Here is a 20,500-nt window from a genome sequence, read left to right on the forward strand (position 1 = left end):
TAAGTATAGCCTAAATTACATAGGAAATAAGTCAGGTACTATGGTTGTTTATCTATGTCCATTGAAGTTGAAACTGTAAAAAAATGCTTTAAGTAATGAAAGTATGGAAAGATGTATTGTCAAGAAGACATCTAATTTAAAAAATAAGTTTTAAACAAAATTATAATATATAGTTTGTGTTGAACACAGATTTTAAGTAGAAGTGTCGTATTGATATATATGCAAGATGAAAAGTCGCCCATATGTGGAGGAGAGCCTTCTTTTGATGTTTCAAAGCTGTCTTTTTTTCTTCTACTATGGTGTCTCTTACTTTGGTTCCTGTCTTTTATAGTTAGATTTTCAGCTATTTAATACAAGCTCCCATAGTCTTGAAGTGGTACATTAAATGTTATGATTTCACAGTGCTCTTGTATTTAGCAGCAGTGTTAGTCCCACCGCTCATCACATCCCCCCCCCAGCCTGGTGTGCTCATAGTAGGGCAACCCTGGATGTCTTAGATTCACTGTCCTGTAGTGTTCGTAATCAATCTACAGTGTCATCTCTTGTCAGTGTTGACACGAACACTTGATATTAGTGAGCTGGCAACAGAGCTAATCAGCCAGACTAGGTCACACCTCTCCTATATGGTCAGCAGAAGATGGCACCCAGGTAGTAAAACGAGGTATAAAAGATGAAAAGGTGCACTAATTATTAGTGGTGCAGCTTACTGGTGGGAAACCATTATAACAGCAGATGCTTTCCTTTCATACGTCTGATTTTATCTGTAGTGTACAGGCCCTGTTAACTGCTTTCTTATGAAATGATCCATAATATTGGAAGTACAGCATAAATATTTTAACGTTATGAGGTTTGGCGCACTCACAATAAATCAATTTACACTTCAACCTTATAATGCTAGATTAAGTCTCAATTTGCGTAGTTTTTTCCCCATGTATTAAAATGATCAGGACTTAAATTGCTGCATGCAGGAGAACCACAGCAGCTGCTTTTCTGGATCAGAGAACGATGATGGAAAGCAGCTGTAGTTTGTACTATGTGCAGGGATGTGTGGTACATCAAGCAGCTCTCTCTAGTGATAGCACAACAAAAATCCCTGGCATTTTGTGTGCAGTGTATGTAATGTAGGCAGGTTGCTCTGCTCCGAGTTTCCCCTTCCCAACCCACTGGGATGTACTTTTGTACTGAAGCTGGTATACTTTGTCTTTTCACCTTAGAATTAATTAAAACCATACGAAGTCCAAGCTGAAATTGTCATTGTGGTCATTTTGCAGCGCTGAATATTTTGGAGGTTGGACTGTTCTTTCTTTACCCATGCACATCATTCAGCATTCTTTCCTTTGCATTTGGCCAGAGCACTAGTTCTGTTTTGTATCCCACATTCTTACTGAAAGCAGGAAGGTTTACATACTATTTGGTATTCACATTTTATATTAATAAGATATCTAGATTTTTGGCTGGATTTACCTACTTTTCAAGGCCGTTTGTACCAATTTTCAATGTCTGCAAGTTTAGAGGTGAAACTAAACGGCAAAAACACATCTTAAATCATTCCTCAGTGCGCCCCAGCCTGTATCTCAATTCCATGTGTTAGTCTCCACCCACCCACCCCCATCTTTGTTCGATGATTTCTCTGCCTTTACCTAAGTGGCAGATTCATTCCAGTGAAATGGGAACCGGGTATTACTAGGCCAAGTTAGAGCCCTGTTGTCCATTTGTTCCTGCCTAGGAATTCCTCTAATCCCTTTTTTCTCCAGTGAAAGTCAAATGGTAGGTAGCACACCAGCTTGCTGATCCTGGGTGTGCCCTACCCTCTCATCCAAGGATCACCCATCTCCTCCACACAACAGCTCCTCTTAGCTTGCAATCGTTAACTCTCAAGAGGAAATGTTACCCCTTATGCCAATTTCCCTACTGCTGCATTACACCACTGCAGTAAAAGCACTGTCATCTGGCCAGCTCATTTTTGCACTAGGCAAACAGCTAGTGTTCCTGCTAAGTATCACGCATGTGACAAGACAAAGTTACCTCCCTCCACTCAAGATGGATGAGCTGGCAGTAGCCTCTTGCTCCCATCCTCCCCATTCAGTTCCTACAAGCACCTGAGTCACTAAACAAACCTGAGTCACCTGTGGCATAGTCACAACTTTCTTCCTTTATGCAACTGAGCTAACTTACAATTACACATTTCTGATTTGATATCATGCCCTGAAATGATCATCAGTGCCACCAGTGTGTTCTTTCTGTCCATATTTGTTCATCACTCTGACTTCATATGTACTCCTTTGATGATTATATCTACTGTATTAGCACTGTCAAAAACCAATCCCATTTTACAAAACTGAATGTCTGCTCAAAATATAGACTCCTGTTAAAATGTAAACTCTCTGTATGATAATTGAGCTTTTCCTCCTCAACCCTCTGTAGAAAATATACTCAAATGTAAAATAAATAAATAAATAAATAAATATAGCCTCTCATAGTATTCTGTTCTACTTATTAGATTCATCCCTACTCTGAACTATTTTATGCAGTACAGTAATGTCAATTTCTTGTTTTACCCCTTTTAATTTTTACATCTTATTATGCAAATATAAAACCACCTTCTGGATCTTTTCTCACTCAATCTCCAAAGTAAAGAGGGGATGCTAGTCCATTCAGATATCCTAATCAATAAACAGTTATTAACTAAAATAAATCAACCTGACATTAAACAGGGGGATCAGAACAAAGAAAAGAATGCATAAAAGAATACTAGTTCCAGTTCAGAGAGAACTCACCCACCATGCCCTATTAAAGGAAACAGCACTTGGTATGACTATTTTTGCAGATGACAAACTGGTCAACCTTTGTAATGTCCCACTCCAGAAAATGGTGAAACGATAATCTTTTGATAAGGCCAACAATCCAGATGGTAACTTCAGGGTGTCTAATTCCTCTGGAAATGGACAACCAGTTGGAATGTGGACCATTCGCAGACATGGACGGATTCCCTATAAAGGTGTAGAAGTGTCCTTTCCCTCCTCAGCCTATTCAGTTACTGTACTACATCCACAGTGCCTGAACTCACAGGGAAAGGCTTGGGATCAAAACTGCCTCTAGAGCCTGCACAGCCAGGTACTTCACCCTTCACTTAAGGCTGATGTGGAGATGCTTCTCCAGTGGTTTTCACCAGCCTTAAACTATGGCAGATTCAAAATGGGCTCCATAGCCATACAGAGATACATCCAGCATAAATTCAACATAACAGGCAGCACTGGGAAAGAGGGAAAAACAGAAATCCAGTGTGCAGACTGTGGACCAAAGGCCACAATCCTGACAAATGGCATCAAAGATTTGAAATGAGAAGCAAACCCAATGAGGAATTATAACAGTTTTGATAGCCATCCCGCAAAGGCAAGACCAGCCAGTGAGGTGGAGCATTGTACATTGCAATCATTTATAGTTTACAGAGCCAGAATAATGGTGTGTCCACACTTCATTACCTGCCCTACTCTATACTTACCTCCCATAAAGCATTTTTCAGTACTACCCAATTATGTGAAACTCTTGTCCACTTCATATTCACAGAATGTCTTACTCAAGTTGTTTCAGGCTGAACGTCTTGCATTCAGTGTCACTTGCTCCAAATACCAGGGTTTAGGACTCCAAGCTAGATATAAATACCTTTACCTTAGACTGCCCTAACCTAGGCAGTTATACTAAGTATACACTGACATTACAGTCTACCTGAGAAACCAGTAATAGGATTAGGGCACATTATTTCTGCTAGGCTTGCAGGTTAAACTATGCCTCAAGTTACTTCACTGGTTAGTATTACAGGTCTACCTTGTGGTGCTTTACAGCTTATAACAAAATTATTTTCATTTCCATATGTCCTCCAGACTCCTCCTCACAAACAAGCAACAGCAAAAGTTTTACAGCATGGGAATATCTACCTACCTACCTCTCTACTTGCTGATCTTTTCACAGTTACTAATTCTGTCCCACTTATCAAAGCCATAAGCTATACATACATATTTAATCTGTTTTGCTATTTAGATTTTTCTTATACAAATGTTTGATTTGCCTTGTTCTCGCTACCTTGCTAGTTGCCACACACAGATGAAACCTATGTCTTTAGTTTATTGTCTTGTGCATCTGGCCTGTTTTATAATTATTTTATGCTATTATACTGCAATTGGTATTCTACAAATTAATTCCAACTTGGTGCTTCTTTCTTCTCTCAAGGTCTATACTTCACAGCTTGAGTCTGTGTATTTGTTCTATAAAACTGTGCTATCTTTAGTTAGGGAAATTTACTGCTCTGGTCCTCCAGTTGTTAAAATAGTACTAAATGAAGTTCATATGCTTCAGTAAAATGTCATACTACTAACAAGCTATCTGTGTTTTAATTGGGCTCCTTCTCTTTACAAACAGCTAGTAGTAGGCATCCTTAAATCCCAAAGGATCATGGGATTGTGCCTCTACTGGACTGATTAGAGCAGCATCTTCTGTGGCTGTGCAGTCCAATCCGGGAATGAAAGTCCTTTCCATGCTCTGGGCAGCAGTAGGCAGATGTTTGTCTGAGGGTTCTCTTATCCTTTGCCTTCCTTGACAAGGTGGTTTCATATATAGTGAGAGCTTCCTTCACTTCCTGTTTCCAGGCAATCTTGTCTAAGGTGAAAGAATACCAGTTGTTCTAACTGATGCAGTGAGCACTGAGATCACACTTGCATATGTCCTTGTAATGCAATTTGGGTCGCTCTTTTTGTCTCTTTCCAGATTCCAGCTCTCCAAAAAAGGAAGTCTTTTGGTATTCGGCCATCTGTCATGCATCAGACATGACACAACCAATGCATACTTCTCTGCTTCAGGAGGGTGAACATGGAGATGGTGCCTGTTCTCTTAAGTACTGTGCTGTTGGTGATCTTGTCCTGCCATGAGATAACAATCATGCATATGAATTACATTAAGCCACTGCTCCTGCTTTGAGTGCCAAGTCCATGTTTCACTGGCTTACAGTAATGTGCTCAAAACACAGGCTGTGTAAACCTGCACCTTGGTGTGCACAGTGAGCTTCTTATTAGCCCATACCCCCTTTGTCAGCCTGGAAAACATTGTGGAGGCTTTCCAGATGTGCTTGTTGATCTCGCTATCAAGTGACACGTTGTCAGAGATTGTAGATCCTAGGTACATGAACTCATGGAAAACCTCCAACTCATAAGTGACTCACCATGATTGATAGATCACTGCCCATATTTTGGCCCATCATTTGGGTCTTCTTTGAACTGATCACGAGGCCAAATTCCATACATGCATCTGCAAAGTGAGCCATGAGTGACTGAAGTTCTTGCTGAGAGTTAGCCACAATAGCTGCATCATCAGCAAACAGGAACTCCCTTAGATACTTCCTAAGCACCCTGGTCTTTGATTTAAGTTTCGACAGTCTGAAGAGGTTGACGTCCATTCTGGTTCAGAGAAAGATACCCTCTGTAGCAGTTAAAAAAGCAAATTTCAACAGAACTGTAAAGAAGATATGACACAATGCTGGCACCACTACACACCCCTGCTTTACTCCACTGAGAATCTCGAAAGGTTTGGATGTGGATCCATCGTACATGATGTTCCCCTTCATGGAAGGCCCTGATAATGCTAAGCAGTACTGGAGGACAGCTGATCATTACCAGAATTGCAAACAGACCTTTCCTACTGACGAAGTCGAATGCCTTGGTCAAATCAGTGAAGGTAATATACAGAGGTTTGCTCTACACCCTGCACTTTTTTTTATATTTGCCTAGCACATAAAACCATGTGTACACCAAACTTTCCAGCCTTGAACCCACACTAAAACTCAGGGTAAAGTCTCTTTGCAAGAATGTGAAGGCCTCTTCAGCACAACACACACAAACAGCTTCCCCATGGTAAAGAGAAGGGAGATGCCACAATAAGTGTTACAATCACTTTTGTCACCCTTATTCTTATAGATAGTGACTATTTTAGCATATCTCATATCTTGCGGTACACTACCTTCTCTCCAGCATTGGCAAAGTATTGCATGTAGTTCTGAAATTAGGGTACCGCTAGCAAATTTAAGGATTTCTGAGGGAATACCATATTTCCTGGTGGCTTTTCCTGAAGGGAGTGCTTTTAGTACATCATTGAGTCTGATTTCAAAGGTTGCCATAGCAGAGGGTGGAAGTGGGGATAAGTTTCCACTATCTATTAAATGCTCCCATGGCATGCATCTGTAATAGCCTCTGACAACCCAAGTCCAGCTCCTGGCCTTCATGGTTGGCTTAGTTTCTAAGTCTGGTAAAAAAATTTGTACTGACAGAAGAAGGGGCAAAGATGTCTGACTGGCTCCTTAAAACCAGTTGCTTCGGGCAGGTGAGGCTCATCAGCCTGGGAAGGTAATCCACCTAGGAGAAGGCAAACTCTGATTTAAAATCCCCATTGCCTTAAGGCAACAGCTAGTAATGGTGAAGGCTTACAGGAGTAAACCCTGAGGAAAAATCCAGGGATGGAGTCCCTAAGGGAGTTTAAGGTTGTAATCAACCTCACACTGGCAGCTCCTATGAGGACACTGATACCAAGTTGTACTGGCCTTTCCTTTCCCCTTGAAGTACATCAGTGGCATGAAGAGGGGAAACCTGCTGCTGGGCATCAGCTGTTTCTTCAAATTCACTTGCCCAAGCCTGTACCCTGGAAATGACACATTAGAGAGGTGACACAACATGGGAAGCAGCAATTACCAGTAATAAGCCAATGCACTCAATTGGCATTGAGTGAGGAACCACGGACTGTTTGCAATGGTGGAAGAGATCCTTTTATCTCACTGGACAGTTGCCACCCCCTTAAGCTGGGCAGCACCCAGCCAAATAGGTGATGCTTCGCCATGGTCCACTCACTCCACCGGATGTGTGGGGCTTAGAAACCCCCCAAAAGGTAGATCATTAACTATACACCTGGAAAAACAAAAAAGCAAAAGAATAAACTAGCCTTTAGGCTAGACACATGGAACATAAGGACAATGACTCCAGGCCTTATGCAAGATCTACAGAACATCAGTGATGCTTGGAAGACAGTAGTCATTAACAACGAGTTGAGCAGATTACAGATGGACATTGCGGCTCTCCAGGAAACAAGCGTATTGTCCACTGGATGTCTCAGGAAGAAAGACTTTACATTGTTGTGGCATGGGAAGCTTCCAAAAGAGACCAGGGAGCATGGTGTTAGTTTCACAATCAAAAATAACCTCATTGGCTCAGTTAAACCACCGAATATGGGAAATGAAAGACCGTTGAAAATTCAGATGCAAACACCAGTGGCCATGGTCAACACCTTCAGTGTCCATGCTCCTACTTTAATGTCTACCCAAGAAGTCAAGGACAGATTCTATTATGAGCTTAGTGCTGAAATCAGTGAGGTCCCTTCCCGTGAACCATTATTCATTCTTGACAATTTTAATGCCAGAGTTGGCAAAGACCATCATAACTGACCATATTATCTGGGACATTTTGGAACAGGAAAGATAAATGAAAACAGACAGTCTCTCCTTCAACTTTGTTCCCAATATTACCTCTGCATAACCAACACCTTCTTCAATGTCAAGCCCCAGCACAAAGTTTCATGGTGACACCTAAGATCAAAACAATGGCATCAACCTGACCTTGTCCTCACCAAACATAGCAGTTTAGCCGTGTCAGGGTGACACACAGTTACCACAGCTCAGACTTTGATACAGACCATTTGTTCATGTGTAGTAAGGTGAACATCCAGGTGCGAAGGTTCTTTCACTCTAAAAAGGAAGGGAGGCCACACATTGACATAGGCAAGATTCATGACCCTTCAAAAGTATATAAGTTTGTTCAAGCACTTGAAGAGGCTTTGCCTACCTGAATGCACGGATACCAACAAGAGATGGCAAAAACTAAGGAATACAATCTATAATGCTACATTATCTATCATTCGGACAAAGAGAGTCAAGTATGCTAATTGGTTTGAAGCTCACACTGAAATGCTTACACATCTGATTGAGAAGAAGAGACAGTCACTGACAGCATACAGGTCCTCACCAAATGAGGAGAACTTGCAGGCACTCAAGTTCAGAGCAGATTTGGGTGTTGCCTTTGAGATTGTGGACATATGTGAAGAAGGCCTTGTGATTGTCCTTGGTGGATGTGGTCAATCTGGACTCGCAGTTATTATTACAGGATTTCACCACTGACCTTATGTGCTTGTTCAGATAAAGGAGAGAATGCTTCCAACTTGGCACCTGCTCCTTCTTGGCCCTGGACAGCATTTTTTTCCTTTTAGTATAGTTTGTTTATTGCTGCTGTCCTCCAGGCAGGTTTACACTTACTTGAGAAAGATGATTTGGTGCTGTCAGGTATTGCTGTGTCCATACAGCTATGTAGGTGCTGATATAGTTTCTTGGTGTAGGCTTGGACATTAGTGCTAGTTTCAACTGAAGGGACAGTGGCTATGAAGCTGCTTACACTTGCTCTGAGGAGATTGTAGTCAGCTTTGGAAAAGTTTTTTTTGTTTGACCCCGATGGGGGGTGGGGGTGGTCAGGGGAGATGGTGACTTCAAAAATGATCGCTTTATGGTTGGATCTTACCAAGGAGGATGACACTGCATGAGTGCTACAGTAGCTACTCATGTTGGTTAGGACCAAGTCCAGGATATTTTCACCTCTCGTAGGGTTGTCGACCAGCTGATCCAATCACTGGCATTAATGAAGTCGCGGAATCTCTGGGCGTTCATATTTGGGCTAGAATAGGTCTTCCACTCTATAGTTGGGTAACTAAAGTCACCCAGGAAGAGGGTTGAATCTTGATGGATTCAAGTAAGTCCAGATAGGTGGACTAGGAGTCCTGAGTCATGGTTGGGGGTCTGCAGCTAGCTATTATTTGAATAGGTGTTTTGTCAACAGTTAACTGCACTTGGAGTGTCTCCTGTGCGTCATACAGTTTGACCAGCTGTACAATACTGGTATTTTAGGAGACAAAACATGAAAATATAGAATACCAATATATATCAATACAGAAGGCACTACATGAGTGGCATATTGGCATATAAATAGTGTTTTTTGTGTTACATGTTCTATGACATTTAAGTTGGAATGGCATCTGCTTAACTGGATGAGTAACAGTTAATACTGGTGTGTGTGTGTGTGTGTGTGTGTGTGTGTGTGTGTGTGTGTGTGTGTGTGTGTGTGTGTGTGTATATATATATATATATATATATATATATATATATATATATATATATATTTACAGAATTGACAGTTGTGGCATGTATGTGTGCCTATTTTAAACAAAACAGTTTGGAGGGAAAGGTCACAGAGGATACCCCTGCTATGGACCAAAGTTCATCCCTGTCCATATTTAAGAGCATCATGCATGTATGGATGGGTATTAGAATATTTATTACAAGACTGCTAATAGACAGAGGTAGCTCCTAAAAGCTTTATCCCAACCACAGGCCCCCTCAAATTACCTATGGCATTACCCCAGTTATTCTCACTAGTGGTAATGTATAATTATCAACCATGGGATAAGTAAAGCCAATCTAACACCAACTGGGACAGTTTAATTCAAACACCAAAAGGGAAACTGGCTAAGCTTAAAGTGGCCCTTACCTATGAACCTATAAATGGATTGTAATGTAAATGACACACAACCAGGTCTTTGGAATAACACAGCCATTTAGAAATTATAATATAACACATGAAACACATTACATTATAGTAAATACAAAGTATACAAATTTTATACCAGACTGGTAAAAAGAAATAAGACTACTCCTAATATGTGGAGTTAGACATATGTAAAGATCTATTCTGATTGTGCTACGGACTGGGTTATACTTAAAAGGGCACACAGTCATTAAATAACTTGTGAGTTACAGAAGAATATGACATTCACATCATTACATCTAACTGTTCTAACACTTACTGACATACAATCATCAAAATATGAATATGCTGCATTGACAGCAGCAGACCTCATGTCCATCTAGATTAGCTAAATGGTACAATCACTCCTTGTCCACTAGTCATCTTGCTATTTTGACTGCTTCTAAGAATCAGAATACTGACATCTGAACCAGTTAATTATTTCAGATCATCAGTGCCTTCTTTGTAAAATAAAGACTTCTTCATACCTTTCTTTAATCTACATCTCACTAAGCAATGCCCACTGTGCATCCCCAGCTGTGTGATAGACCTAACCCTGCTGCTGCCTCTTACCCTACACATTACCTTACCAAAAACTTTTCCCCAACAGTACCACTGTTTTCTTAATATTTCCCCTCTAGTTATGCAATTACAAAAATAAAATGCTTGTTCTTTTTCTGCCACCTGTGCAGTTTCTGTTCTTTTTATCAGTTTAAATGCGATTTGATATACAAAAAATCAATATAATGGGCATCAATGTTTCTTTACATCAAGTTTAGAGACTATACTCACTCTGTCTGTGTACCGACTGTTATTTTGATATTTCTTGTGCACTTTCTCATTCCTCTGCATATTTAATCTGTAACTGCTATAAATGCTTTATTGTTTAACTAAATTTTATTTATTCACTTCAAAATCTTGTATCTGGTATTATCTATCCATTGATGCATACACTGGGGTATTGAGCACTGCAGAGTGCAAACCACAGCTTCTGTCAAAAACCAGCTCAATCACCTGAGCTTAATACCAGTGTAATATTAATCTTTGTACATTTACTTGACTAAATTAAGAGCAGTTCAGTACCTAGTGTGCCTGGGTCTCTAGGCCTATCTATATGGGTGGCAGTACTACTACACCAGGAGAAAATCTGTGAGGAAACAGAGAATTCTGACTGTCTTCTCTGGGAAGTGTGTGTGTGTGTGTGTGTGTGTGTGTGTGTGTGTGTGTGTGTGTGTGTGTGTGTGTGTGTGTGTGTGTGTGTGTGTGTTCTTCATAAAAATAATAACTTGCTTGAAAAACCGTTACCATAGATTAGAAGCACTAGAAGACACACTGGGTTACTGAAAGAGTGGTAAGAAAGGGGTCTGAAGTGTTAGACTCTGTAAGCAGCTTGTGTGCAGTCTAGTCTTGGTGTAAATGTTGGAAGCCTGTACCATTGACAACAGTGCATATTCTCTAAGTACTTGCAGCCAGGTTACATTTTTTGAACTGGACTACTGAATAAGACTTTTGTGTATACTTTCCTTTACTTTAACTTTCTGCATGCCACTGGTGTGACTTGACAGACCATCCCTCTTGTGCCAGCTTTGTCCTTCCTACACAGTTAGTCAAATGTGATCAGTTTCAAACTCCTCTTCGCCATCCAGTTGTGACGTATTCTTGGTAGCCCACTGTGATGGTACTGAAACTAAACTTGTTCAGCCTAAAGCAGCATTGTTACCAAAGGTATGAATATACCAAAATAGGTATACTCTGTTAGTCACAAGATAAAACCTAAAGGTTTAATTGTGCACAGCAGCTATTTCCTTTTTAATTAATTTAGTTTAGAAAAGCAGACAGGAAATGGCCTTTTCTGAAAACTACACTAAAATGTCAGCAAAGGTTATAAAGGTGAGCAGAACACAAGAAAGCAAGCATGTTAATGCGCCCAAAGAGGAGATGGCATTAACATTGTCTGTAGTGGAAATGCGACTTGTAGCTGTTGGTGTTCAGAAGGCAGACAAATGACAACCCATTCCCTCCCAGAAGGGCTTCAAAGCCTAAACAGAATTACAGATACCAGCATTTAAAATTAATCACATTGAACTCATAACAGCCAAGAGAATGTAGTAGCTGGAGGCAGAAGAAAAAGACAAGCAGTACCACCATGAGTTAGAGATGATCAGCTTGGCAGTCAGTATACTGGACTAAAGCTTTGAGCTGTTAGTGAGCTGCCTGGCTATGACCAGTGTACAAGGTTTACTTCTTTCCACCTTCATTTGCTTACTGTGTGACTCCAATTAAGTAATTTAAATGGACAGTGTTCTCCATGGTCACCGCTGAAACGATACAGTTCTGTCCAGTGGGAATACCCAGTCAACAAATGGGTAGAATTAAAAAATATATATACAAATCCTTCACCTGGGACACATGACTCATGAGGAAAAGGAAACCTCAAACCCTAGATGCCCATGTGAGTACAAAACATTTTTCACACTATAAAGAAAGGGATGATTTTGATAGCTTTATGTGGATGTTTGAAAGGCTGTATAATCAGCATCAAGTTGACCAAAGGCACTGGGTGAAGATTTTAACTCCTTTGCTCATGAGTAAAGCAAAACATGCAGTTTCTAAAATCAATTTTAAATTTACACCAGAAATGCAGAAGAAAAGGCTTATGTAGCATAGAAGAAAGACAGAAGACAGTGAGAGTATATATAGTGTAGAAATCAGTACTTATTGTAACAGATACATGCATGGGGTGTTAGGTCACCAGATTTGAAATGCATGCTAACGTTATGAGAACATGAGGATTTGGTTGGTCGATGAGGAGTATAACACTTCTGAGGAAATGGGTGAGAAGACAGACCTCAATTCAGCTGGCAGGTTGATACTATGTAGGAATGGGGTACACTATGCTGCAGATGGGTATAAGGGAACTCAAGAAGGCAGCCTAAGCCATCATAGTACGTTAAAAAGAAAAAGACTGAAGCCCCATTGGTACTAGTGTATGCCTAGATTTCAGATGTAAATAGATGTAACAAAAGGGGCATCTATTGTCTCTCTGTCCAAAGAGGCACAGAGAGGGTACATGTCTCAGGAAGCATCAAGCAGGACCAGCACTGTGACAATGGTGGGTTATCTGGAGACAACAGCTGTATCTAACTAGCACAAAATTCTATAGCCTATCTTGGTAGAGAGGAAAGAGCCAATTGATAAAAGGTACACAGCCTCAGACATAACCATAGTCAAGCTTGCCGTGGTCAGAAAGAAACACCACTTACCTGGGAAGTCCACTCCAGTTAAGGCCTTTGGATGGAAACCTTTACAAGCAGATTTGATCAGAGTCTGTCTGAACTGGGAAGGGCGACAAGGAAGCCAGCAGATGGCTGTGTTTAAGGACATCCTTGCAGATGTCCTATTAGGGAATGATTGACAATGCATTACCTTATGTACATGCCCACCCCCTCCCTCCATAACTTGTGTTCAGTTTAATACCATGAAAATTTTTACCACACTTACATCAAAGACTTTCAGTACTTACAACTGTTTAAACAACATCACTAATTATAACAAAATCTGTTGCTATTTAGTGTCTACTTAATATTCTTGTTCTTCTTTCGGCTTTTCCAAGTTAGGGGTTGACACAGGGGATCACCTGTCTGCACAGGATTGGTAGTGGAGTTTTCAGAGTTGAGTTACCAGCCCAGCACCCAATCTTCCACAGAAGACACACACATGCACGCATTCATGCCTAGGGCAATTTAGTGTCCAATCCACCTACAGCATGTCTTTGGGATGTGGGAGGAAACCCACGCGACCACAGGGAGGACATGCAGACTCCGCACAGAAAGCACCCCAGCCGAGGCTCAAACTGGAGAGCTTCTTGCTGTGAGGCGACAATGCTAACTGCTCCACCACTGTGGCTGCCCTAATACTTAATATATACTTTGAATAAATTAATTAGCATTTGTTTTCACTAGTAATGCCTCTGTTTACATTAGTAAAGCTATAGTCAAGCTATAGTCAAGCTCACTTCCACTTGTATTTAATATATACTTTGAATAAATTAAATAGCATCTGTTTTCACTAGTAAAGCATTTATTTTCACTAGTAAAGCTATAGTCAAGCTCACTTCCACTTGTATTTAATACCTTCCCACACTTTCAACTAGGTTCTTTGTCCTCTTAATGAATCAGGTAATTGCTCTTCACTTTTAAATCCAGAGAGCAACTGTTTCCCTCCATTAAAAAAATAAATAAAACACAGTTGACTGGAAAAGTAAGAGTACTACCAAATCTTGTTATAAATCAAATGCCAAATTAAAAAAAAAAAAATCTGGTATCTCAGGAAACATAGTGGTAAACAGTAATTTTCGATCCACCTTGCAAGATTCATAATAAATCTCAGTGATTTTGATATTACATCAACCCTGCACACTAGTGCTTTCCCTGCCTCCACTCTCTTTTGCATTATAGAAACTGAATTGCCTAGACATAAATGCCTACGCTCCTGCATTACCACAAGCCGAACTAATTCTTCCCTCCTTCCACTACCAGAATAATTTGACTATGTTAAGAGAGAAGGAATTAGTAAAATCTATTTCTTAGACAAAGAACAAATATATATTTTGGCTTAAGTTATATTATCTAGTCATCAATCTTCTGAAGAGTGTACTCAGTGTGTTTGATGTCATCTCAATCAACTGCAACTTGTGAATAACGTTATCTATTGGCAATATGCTTTTTCAACTTGTTACAGCTGTGCAAATACTTGTAATATATATATATCTATGTATGTATATGTCCACACTGTATAACGAAGATGACTTTTTACTTATGTCATTCTTCTGTATTAGGCTTTCATTTTTTTTTTATTTAACTGTAACCATATTATGTCAATGTGGAGCTTTTCTCTCCAAGACCTCCACTGAAAATGGTATATTATCCTAGTCAGACTTTCTGGTAAACAAATGTCAAATAAAGTTCTAAACGTTCCAGATTCAAACACTTTTCTCTTTTATACATCTGAAAGAATGGTTGGGACCTTCTCCTCATTACTGCTGTTCTGAGGGCTGCAGTAAATGTCAATGTATCAACTCTCTCACTCCAGAATGTACTCAAGCCACAGCTGCTTCTGCCACTTGTGGATTGTACAAGGGGGGGGGGTGGACCCTTGGCTACTCAGACTTTTAATTTGGCCAGATAAAATAATTTACACTTCAGGCCCCTTTCTCTTCATGCCTTTATTACCAGATTGAAATACTACTTGATTCTTGTTGGTACACAGAAGTCATAGTCGTCAAAAATTCTTATTATTTAAACACTTTTAATAAATTCACACATTTGGAACAATGACATAGGTGCACAAACATTAATAGAAAAGAAAAATAATTATTCATTATTTTCATGTATTATACACATTTTCTGCTTTAACTCCAGCGTGATTAACAGCTTAGGCCTGCCTTCCCTAGAATTTTACTCCTTCTCCAGAACGTTATTCTGCATATACTGTTCCCACACATTCTGTAACTTGGTCATTTCCTTTTCTAAAGATCCCCCCTCAAATTAATTTCTCTCCTTTACAATATTCAATACTTCAGTTGGTTTAATATTTGATTTCCATTTTCTAAAAACTGCTTTTTTTGGCATCCAATAGAACTACTTTTAGTAAGGCCTTTCTATATTTAGACAACTCAATTTCTATACCCAGGCAATTCAGCTTTTATATCCCAGCTCAAAATAATTATTTCCTTAGTTCTCTCCAATATTTCTGACAAAAGTACTCTGTGGGGGAATTTTTTAAATCTGCCATCTCTAACATTCCCCAAACATCTTCCCAGTTACCTCTCTTTCCCATCATACTTCCAGTATTTGTGACCTACCCAAAAATAAAATCATCTGAAGTCTGCTTGAGGTAAAAAATACCTTTACAAACATTTCTATGCAAAATTCCTAAATCTTCTGGACTTTGCTGTATACCTTGGAACCATAGAAATGTCTTTCCATTGTTTCTTTGTGTACTATCTTTCCATTCTCTCTTCCCAACGGTTTCTAACCACTACTGGTTGATTTTTCAGAGTTATAAGTCGTCATTTTATAAGTCCTACTAATTATCCCTTTTCAACAGCAGCTTCTGTTCTAGGCTCAGCTAAAAATCCTGCCAGAGCTGGTGTTTCACTGAGCACTCAAATATACATTTCTCTTTGCCTATACTGTGGTATCAACCCCCACTCGGGAAAGCAGTCTCTAACCTGCAGTTCAAACATCTGCTTAGCCTCATCACACTTTATTACATTTCCCATTCAATTAGTTTGATTCTAATACCGTGTTTCCTTTGCAATTTTCTGTAATAAATCTCAATCCACTCTTGTTTATTTTCTATGCCCCTACTTTCAGTCATCCATACTACTAACATTTCCTTTCTTAATTTCCATGATGGCTTAGTTTCTAGAATACTGTTACTTTATAAATGTAATACTCTGTATGGTTGTTGCTATTCTCTTTAAGGGCTTCCATCCAAATACTACCATCTCCCTATTTCTTCACCCCTTCTACATTTCATTATTATTCTTTTTCATTTTGATTTGCAACCTTCTGTTTAAGCTGTGTATATGAGCTTTAACTGGATAGTTCTAAATTATTGCTTGAAAAAGGTAATCCTAAATCACCTTCTACTATTGAGAAAAAAATGATCCCTCTTTATCCTCCCTCTCTTTACCTCCCAAATAAATTTCTTCAAATCTTTGTTAATTATGGTCCAGAACTTCTCTTCTGGTTGATAAAAAATGTATATAAAGCTAAATGGACAAGAAACACTTTCACTACTTGTATCTCAGCATCCATATCTATAGTCAGGAGCTTCCAACATCTCAATTTTTGTATTGTATTTTGTTTTGTCTCTTCCCACCAATCTTTAGCCATCATAAGAGAATCCTTTTAAATTCCATACACCTAAATATTTCATCCTGTTTCCATAAACATGTGTATTGCAAAAACTACGCATGCACTGACACACAGTTTACTGCTATAGTCTTTGTTTTACCTTAATTTATTTTATATCCATAAAATACTTGAAGCTGTCTTAAAATTTTCCACAATGCTTATCTGACCTTTTCCAGAGTCATCATCTACAAAATAATATAATCTGTGAATAAACTTAACTTTTCTTGATTACCATACTAGTTATAGCCTTGGATTGGCATGTTTCTTATTTTCCATACCAATGTTTCTAAGTATAAAGCAAATAAAGAAAGAGTATACTCCACACTTGGTTCCTCTGTTCAAACACAGCTTGCCAGAAGGGAACACTCTCACCTTAATTCTTGCCTATGACACTTCATATATTCCTAATTAACCCTATTATTCTATCATGGAAGCAAATGTTACCATTGCCCTACTCAAAAAATCCCAGTTGACTATCAAATGTCTTCTTTGCATCAAGATCCAACAACAGAGGTATCTTCTTACACTCCGCTTCCCTCAGAATCATCATTGTTATATTACTGTTGTCAATTTTTTCCCTCCCCTCCACAAAATCACACAGATCCATATCTATCAATTTTAAAATAAAACTTTGCCATTCTCTTTGCTAATACAGACATAAGTGTTTTTTAACAGTTATTTAAAATTAAAAATCATCTTTACCCACTTTGGGGGATACAGCCACAACAGTTTTCTTTCAAGATGCTGGTAGTCCCTCCTTTAAAATATTGTTAAACCAAACCTCATCACTTTCTTCTCTCCTAACTTCTATACTTCCAAATATCACCATTTTTATGTTAGTCCTTTCTGTATTTGCTATTAATTATTGAGCCTCAGCTTCCTCTAACTGTCATATCAGTTTCCTCTAACACTGACATAGTTAAGTCTTCCATAAGTAGTTTAATTTCTGTCTTTGCTGGCTTCCTCACTCCTCTGCTTTGTACACATTTTCGTTGGTTGTTTCTCTTGTCATAGGCTCTCTAAGTTTGGCAACAACCCTTTCTAGTTCTTTTGTCTAAGTTCCTGTGCTAATAGATTTTGGGCTATTTAATTGTTATTAAAAATACCTACATAACCACAACCTTTCTAAAGTCATACATATTACGAACATGCTTTCTCATCTTCCCTTTAGCACTCAGCAATCTCTCCTCCTCTTGTTCTGTGAGATTCTCCTTATTCTGCAATGTTTTAACCATTGACAATCATATAAACTCCTATTATTTCTTTCCCGTATCTCATTTGCTCTTATTTCCACAGCATTTTAAAGTCCATTTTCATGTCATCCCACTACCTAGATATTGTATGTTAAGGAATTTGTATCTCGCATAGCAGCTTTCATATCATTTCATCTACTCATTCCTTAACTTTCTCTATTTTTAATAAGTAGGAGAGAACCACTGCCTCATTTTCCTTCATTACCCCACATCATTATCATAGTATTTGCTGCTGCATGATCTAAAACGGTTACTGGATGTGATTCAAAGCCTTCAATTAAATACCCATATTTCTGTGAAATATAATTTCTGCCTAGTTTGTCCCAGTTATTGTACCTTAGGGAATAATATGTAAATTCTGTCTGGAAGAACCACCAGTCATGTTAAGATTTCTGCTCGGCTCTCTCACTGTTAATCACCAAACAAGTGATATTAATCTGTCACAATTTTATTATGTCTGACACAAATGTGAAAAAACTGATCACTTCATGTATGGAATATTCTGTCCACAGTACAATACAATACAGTACTGTAACCCTATACTTAGTCCTAAGATATACACATATTACACTATCTTTATCTCTAACCCCAACACTGCTTCTATCACTCACTCACACACATACAGTCATACTTACGAATTTTCAAACATTTCAACATTCTGACACACTCACACTTCAGACTTCCAAGATGGTTCTTTCAGAACTGTTTCCTTCTCTAGATCCCATCTGTTCTACTGACAGGTACCCTAAACAACTGCTTTAATATTTCTGTTATGCTGGTACTGTAAATGTTATCCCTGCACCTTTGCTGAAGATGAAAACAGGTTCTATTTTAAATATACACAAGCATACATATATGTATACATACATACACACACACACACACACACACACACACACACACACACACACACACACACAAATACAAACAATGCACAAACAGGGGAACCATGAGGATGCAGCAGGAAGCCATGACACCATTGCATATGACTCTAATATCTAACCATGAGTTCTGCAGAGTACACCAGGGAAACAGCACAGGGTGCATCACTTGACAGGAGAGGAAAAGTACAGTTTTGTACCTACCATAAATGTAGATGTTTGAGTGTTCACACTGCCGCAGTCATTACACTTGGATTATCCTGCCGTCAGGCGGTCCCGCAGTCAGCCAGAGTTCCAAAGTCTTGGTCTGGCGTCGGTTGCTGTCGCTTCTTCCCTGACGTCAGTGTGCCAAGGGTATATAAGATGCATCCGACGCCATTTTCTTTTCTTGCCCCAGATGTCAGGTGCCCCCAAGTAGGTAGGCAATACATATTGCTAATAAAAAATATACATATAAAATAAAAACAATACCTTCAGTTACAAGCAAATACACCACAAAGGTTGTACAGGATAGAAAGGTATAGATAAGTCCAGCTAGTTCAGAGAGGATGGAGGGAGGGTAACCTGGACTGCAGCAGTGTGAACACTCGAACATCTACATTTATGGTAGGTACAAAACTGTACTATGTTCATCGTGTTACATTGCTGCAGTCATTACACTTGGGTAGAATCCCAAAGCTAAGGTTGGGTGGCTGGTCTATAAAGAGTTAGGATTGGCTATGAGGCCCTGCAGAACTGCAGTGGCAAATCCTGCTCTGGATTTAGAGTAAAAAGGCAAGTGGTAATGCTTGGTAAAGGTGTGCACTGAACTCCAAGTTGCAGCCTCCAAAATTTCCTTGGTAGGTACTCCTCTGAGAAAGGCTGTTGAAGTGGCTGTTGCCCTGGTGGAATGTGGCCTAATGTTATTAGGGACTGATTTTCCATGCTGTGTGTAGCAGTAACGAATACAGTGTCCTATCCATTTGGATATAGTCTGCTTTGAAATAGCCTTGCCCTGTGATCCTGCAGCATATGCTACAAACAGTTGCTCAGTTTTCCTGAAAGCTTTTGTTTTGTCCAAGTAGAAGCGTAGCTGCCTGTGTATGTCCAAAGAGTGCAGACGTTTCTCCCCTTTATTCTGGGGGTTTGGATAAAAAGTTGGCAAATGGATGGTTTGGTTAAGAGCCACACTGGATACCACCTTTGGCATAAAGGTAGGGTTTGTCCTTAAATAAACCCTGTCCTGATGAAAAATTATAAAAGGTTCCACTGCCATTAATGCCTGTAGCTCTGAGACTCTTCGTGCTGAAGTTACTGCCAGGAGCAGAGCTGTCTTCCATGATAAAATTTTTAGATCGGCTGTATTGGCTGGCCCAAAAGGTGTCAGGGTCAGTTTTTCCAAAATTAAATTGAGGTCCCAAGTTGGTGTTGGTGTTCTCCGGGGCGGTCTTATGTTTTTAGCCCCTCTGAGGTACTGCTTTAGCAAGGGATGAGAGAATAAAGGAGGATCCGTGTTGTAATGTGCTGAAATGGCAGAGGCGTGGATCTTAATTGATGAGAAGGATAGGCCATTGTCCAGCATCTCAGTTAAGTATTGTAAAATCTGAGGAATGTTTGGGACAAGAGGGTCAAGGCTTTGAGCCTGGTTCCAGGCGCAGAATCTCTTCCATTTTTCTGAGTAAGTTTTCCTGGTGCTAGGCCTCCTGGCCTCCAAAATGACATCCATAACAGCTTTAGAGAGAGGTGTTGCCTGTTTGACTAATGAATCTGCCATGCAGCCAGGTTTAGGGTTTTGAGCTGACAGT

Source organism: Protopterus annectens, chromosome 3.part0 (genome assembly GCF_019279795.1).
Source record: "Protopterus annectens isolate FY-2018-M chromosome 3.part0, PAN1.0, whole genome shotgun sequence".
Taxonomy (NCBI): Eukaryota; Metazoa; Chordata; order Ceratodontiformes; family Protopteridae; genus Protopterus; species Protopterus annectens.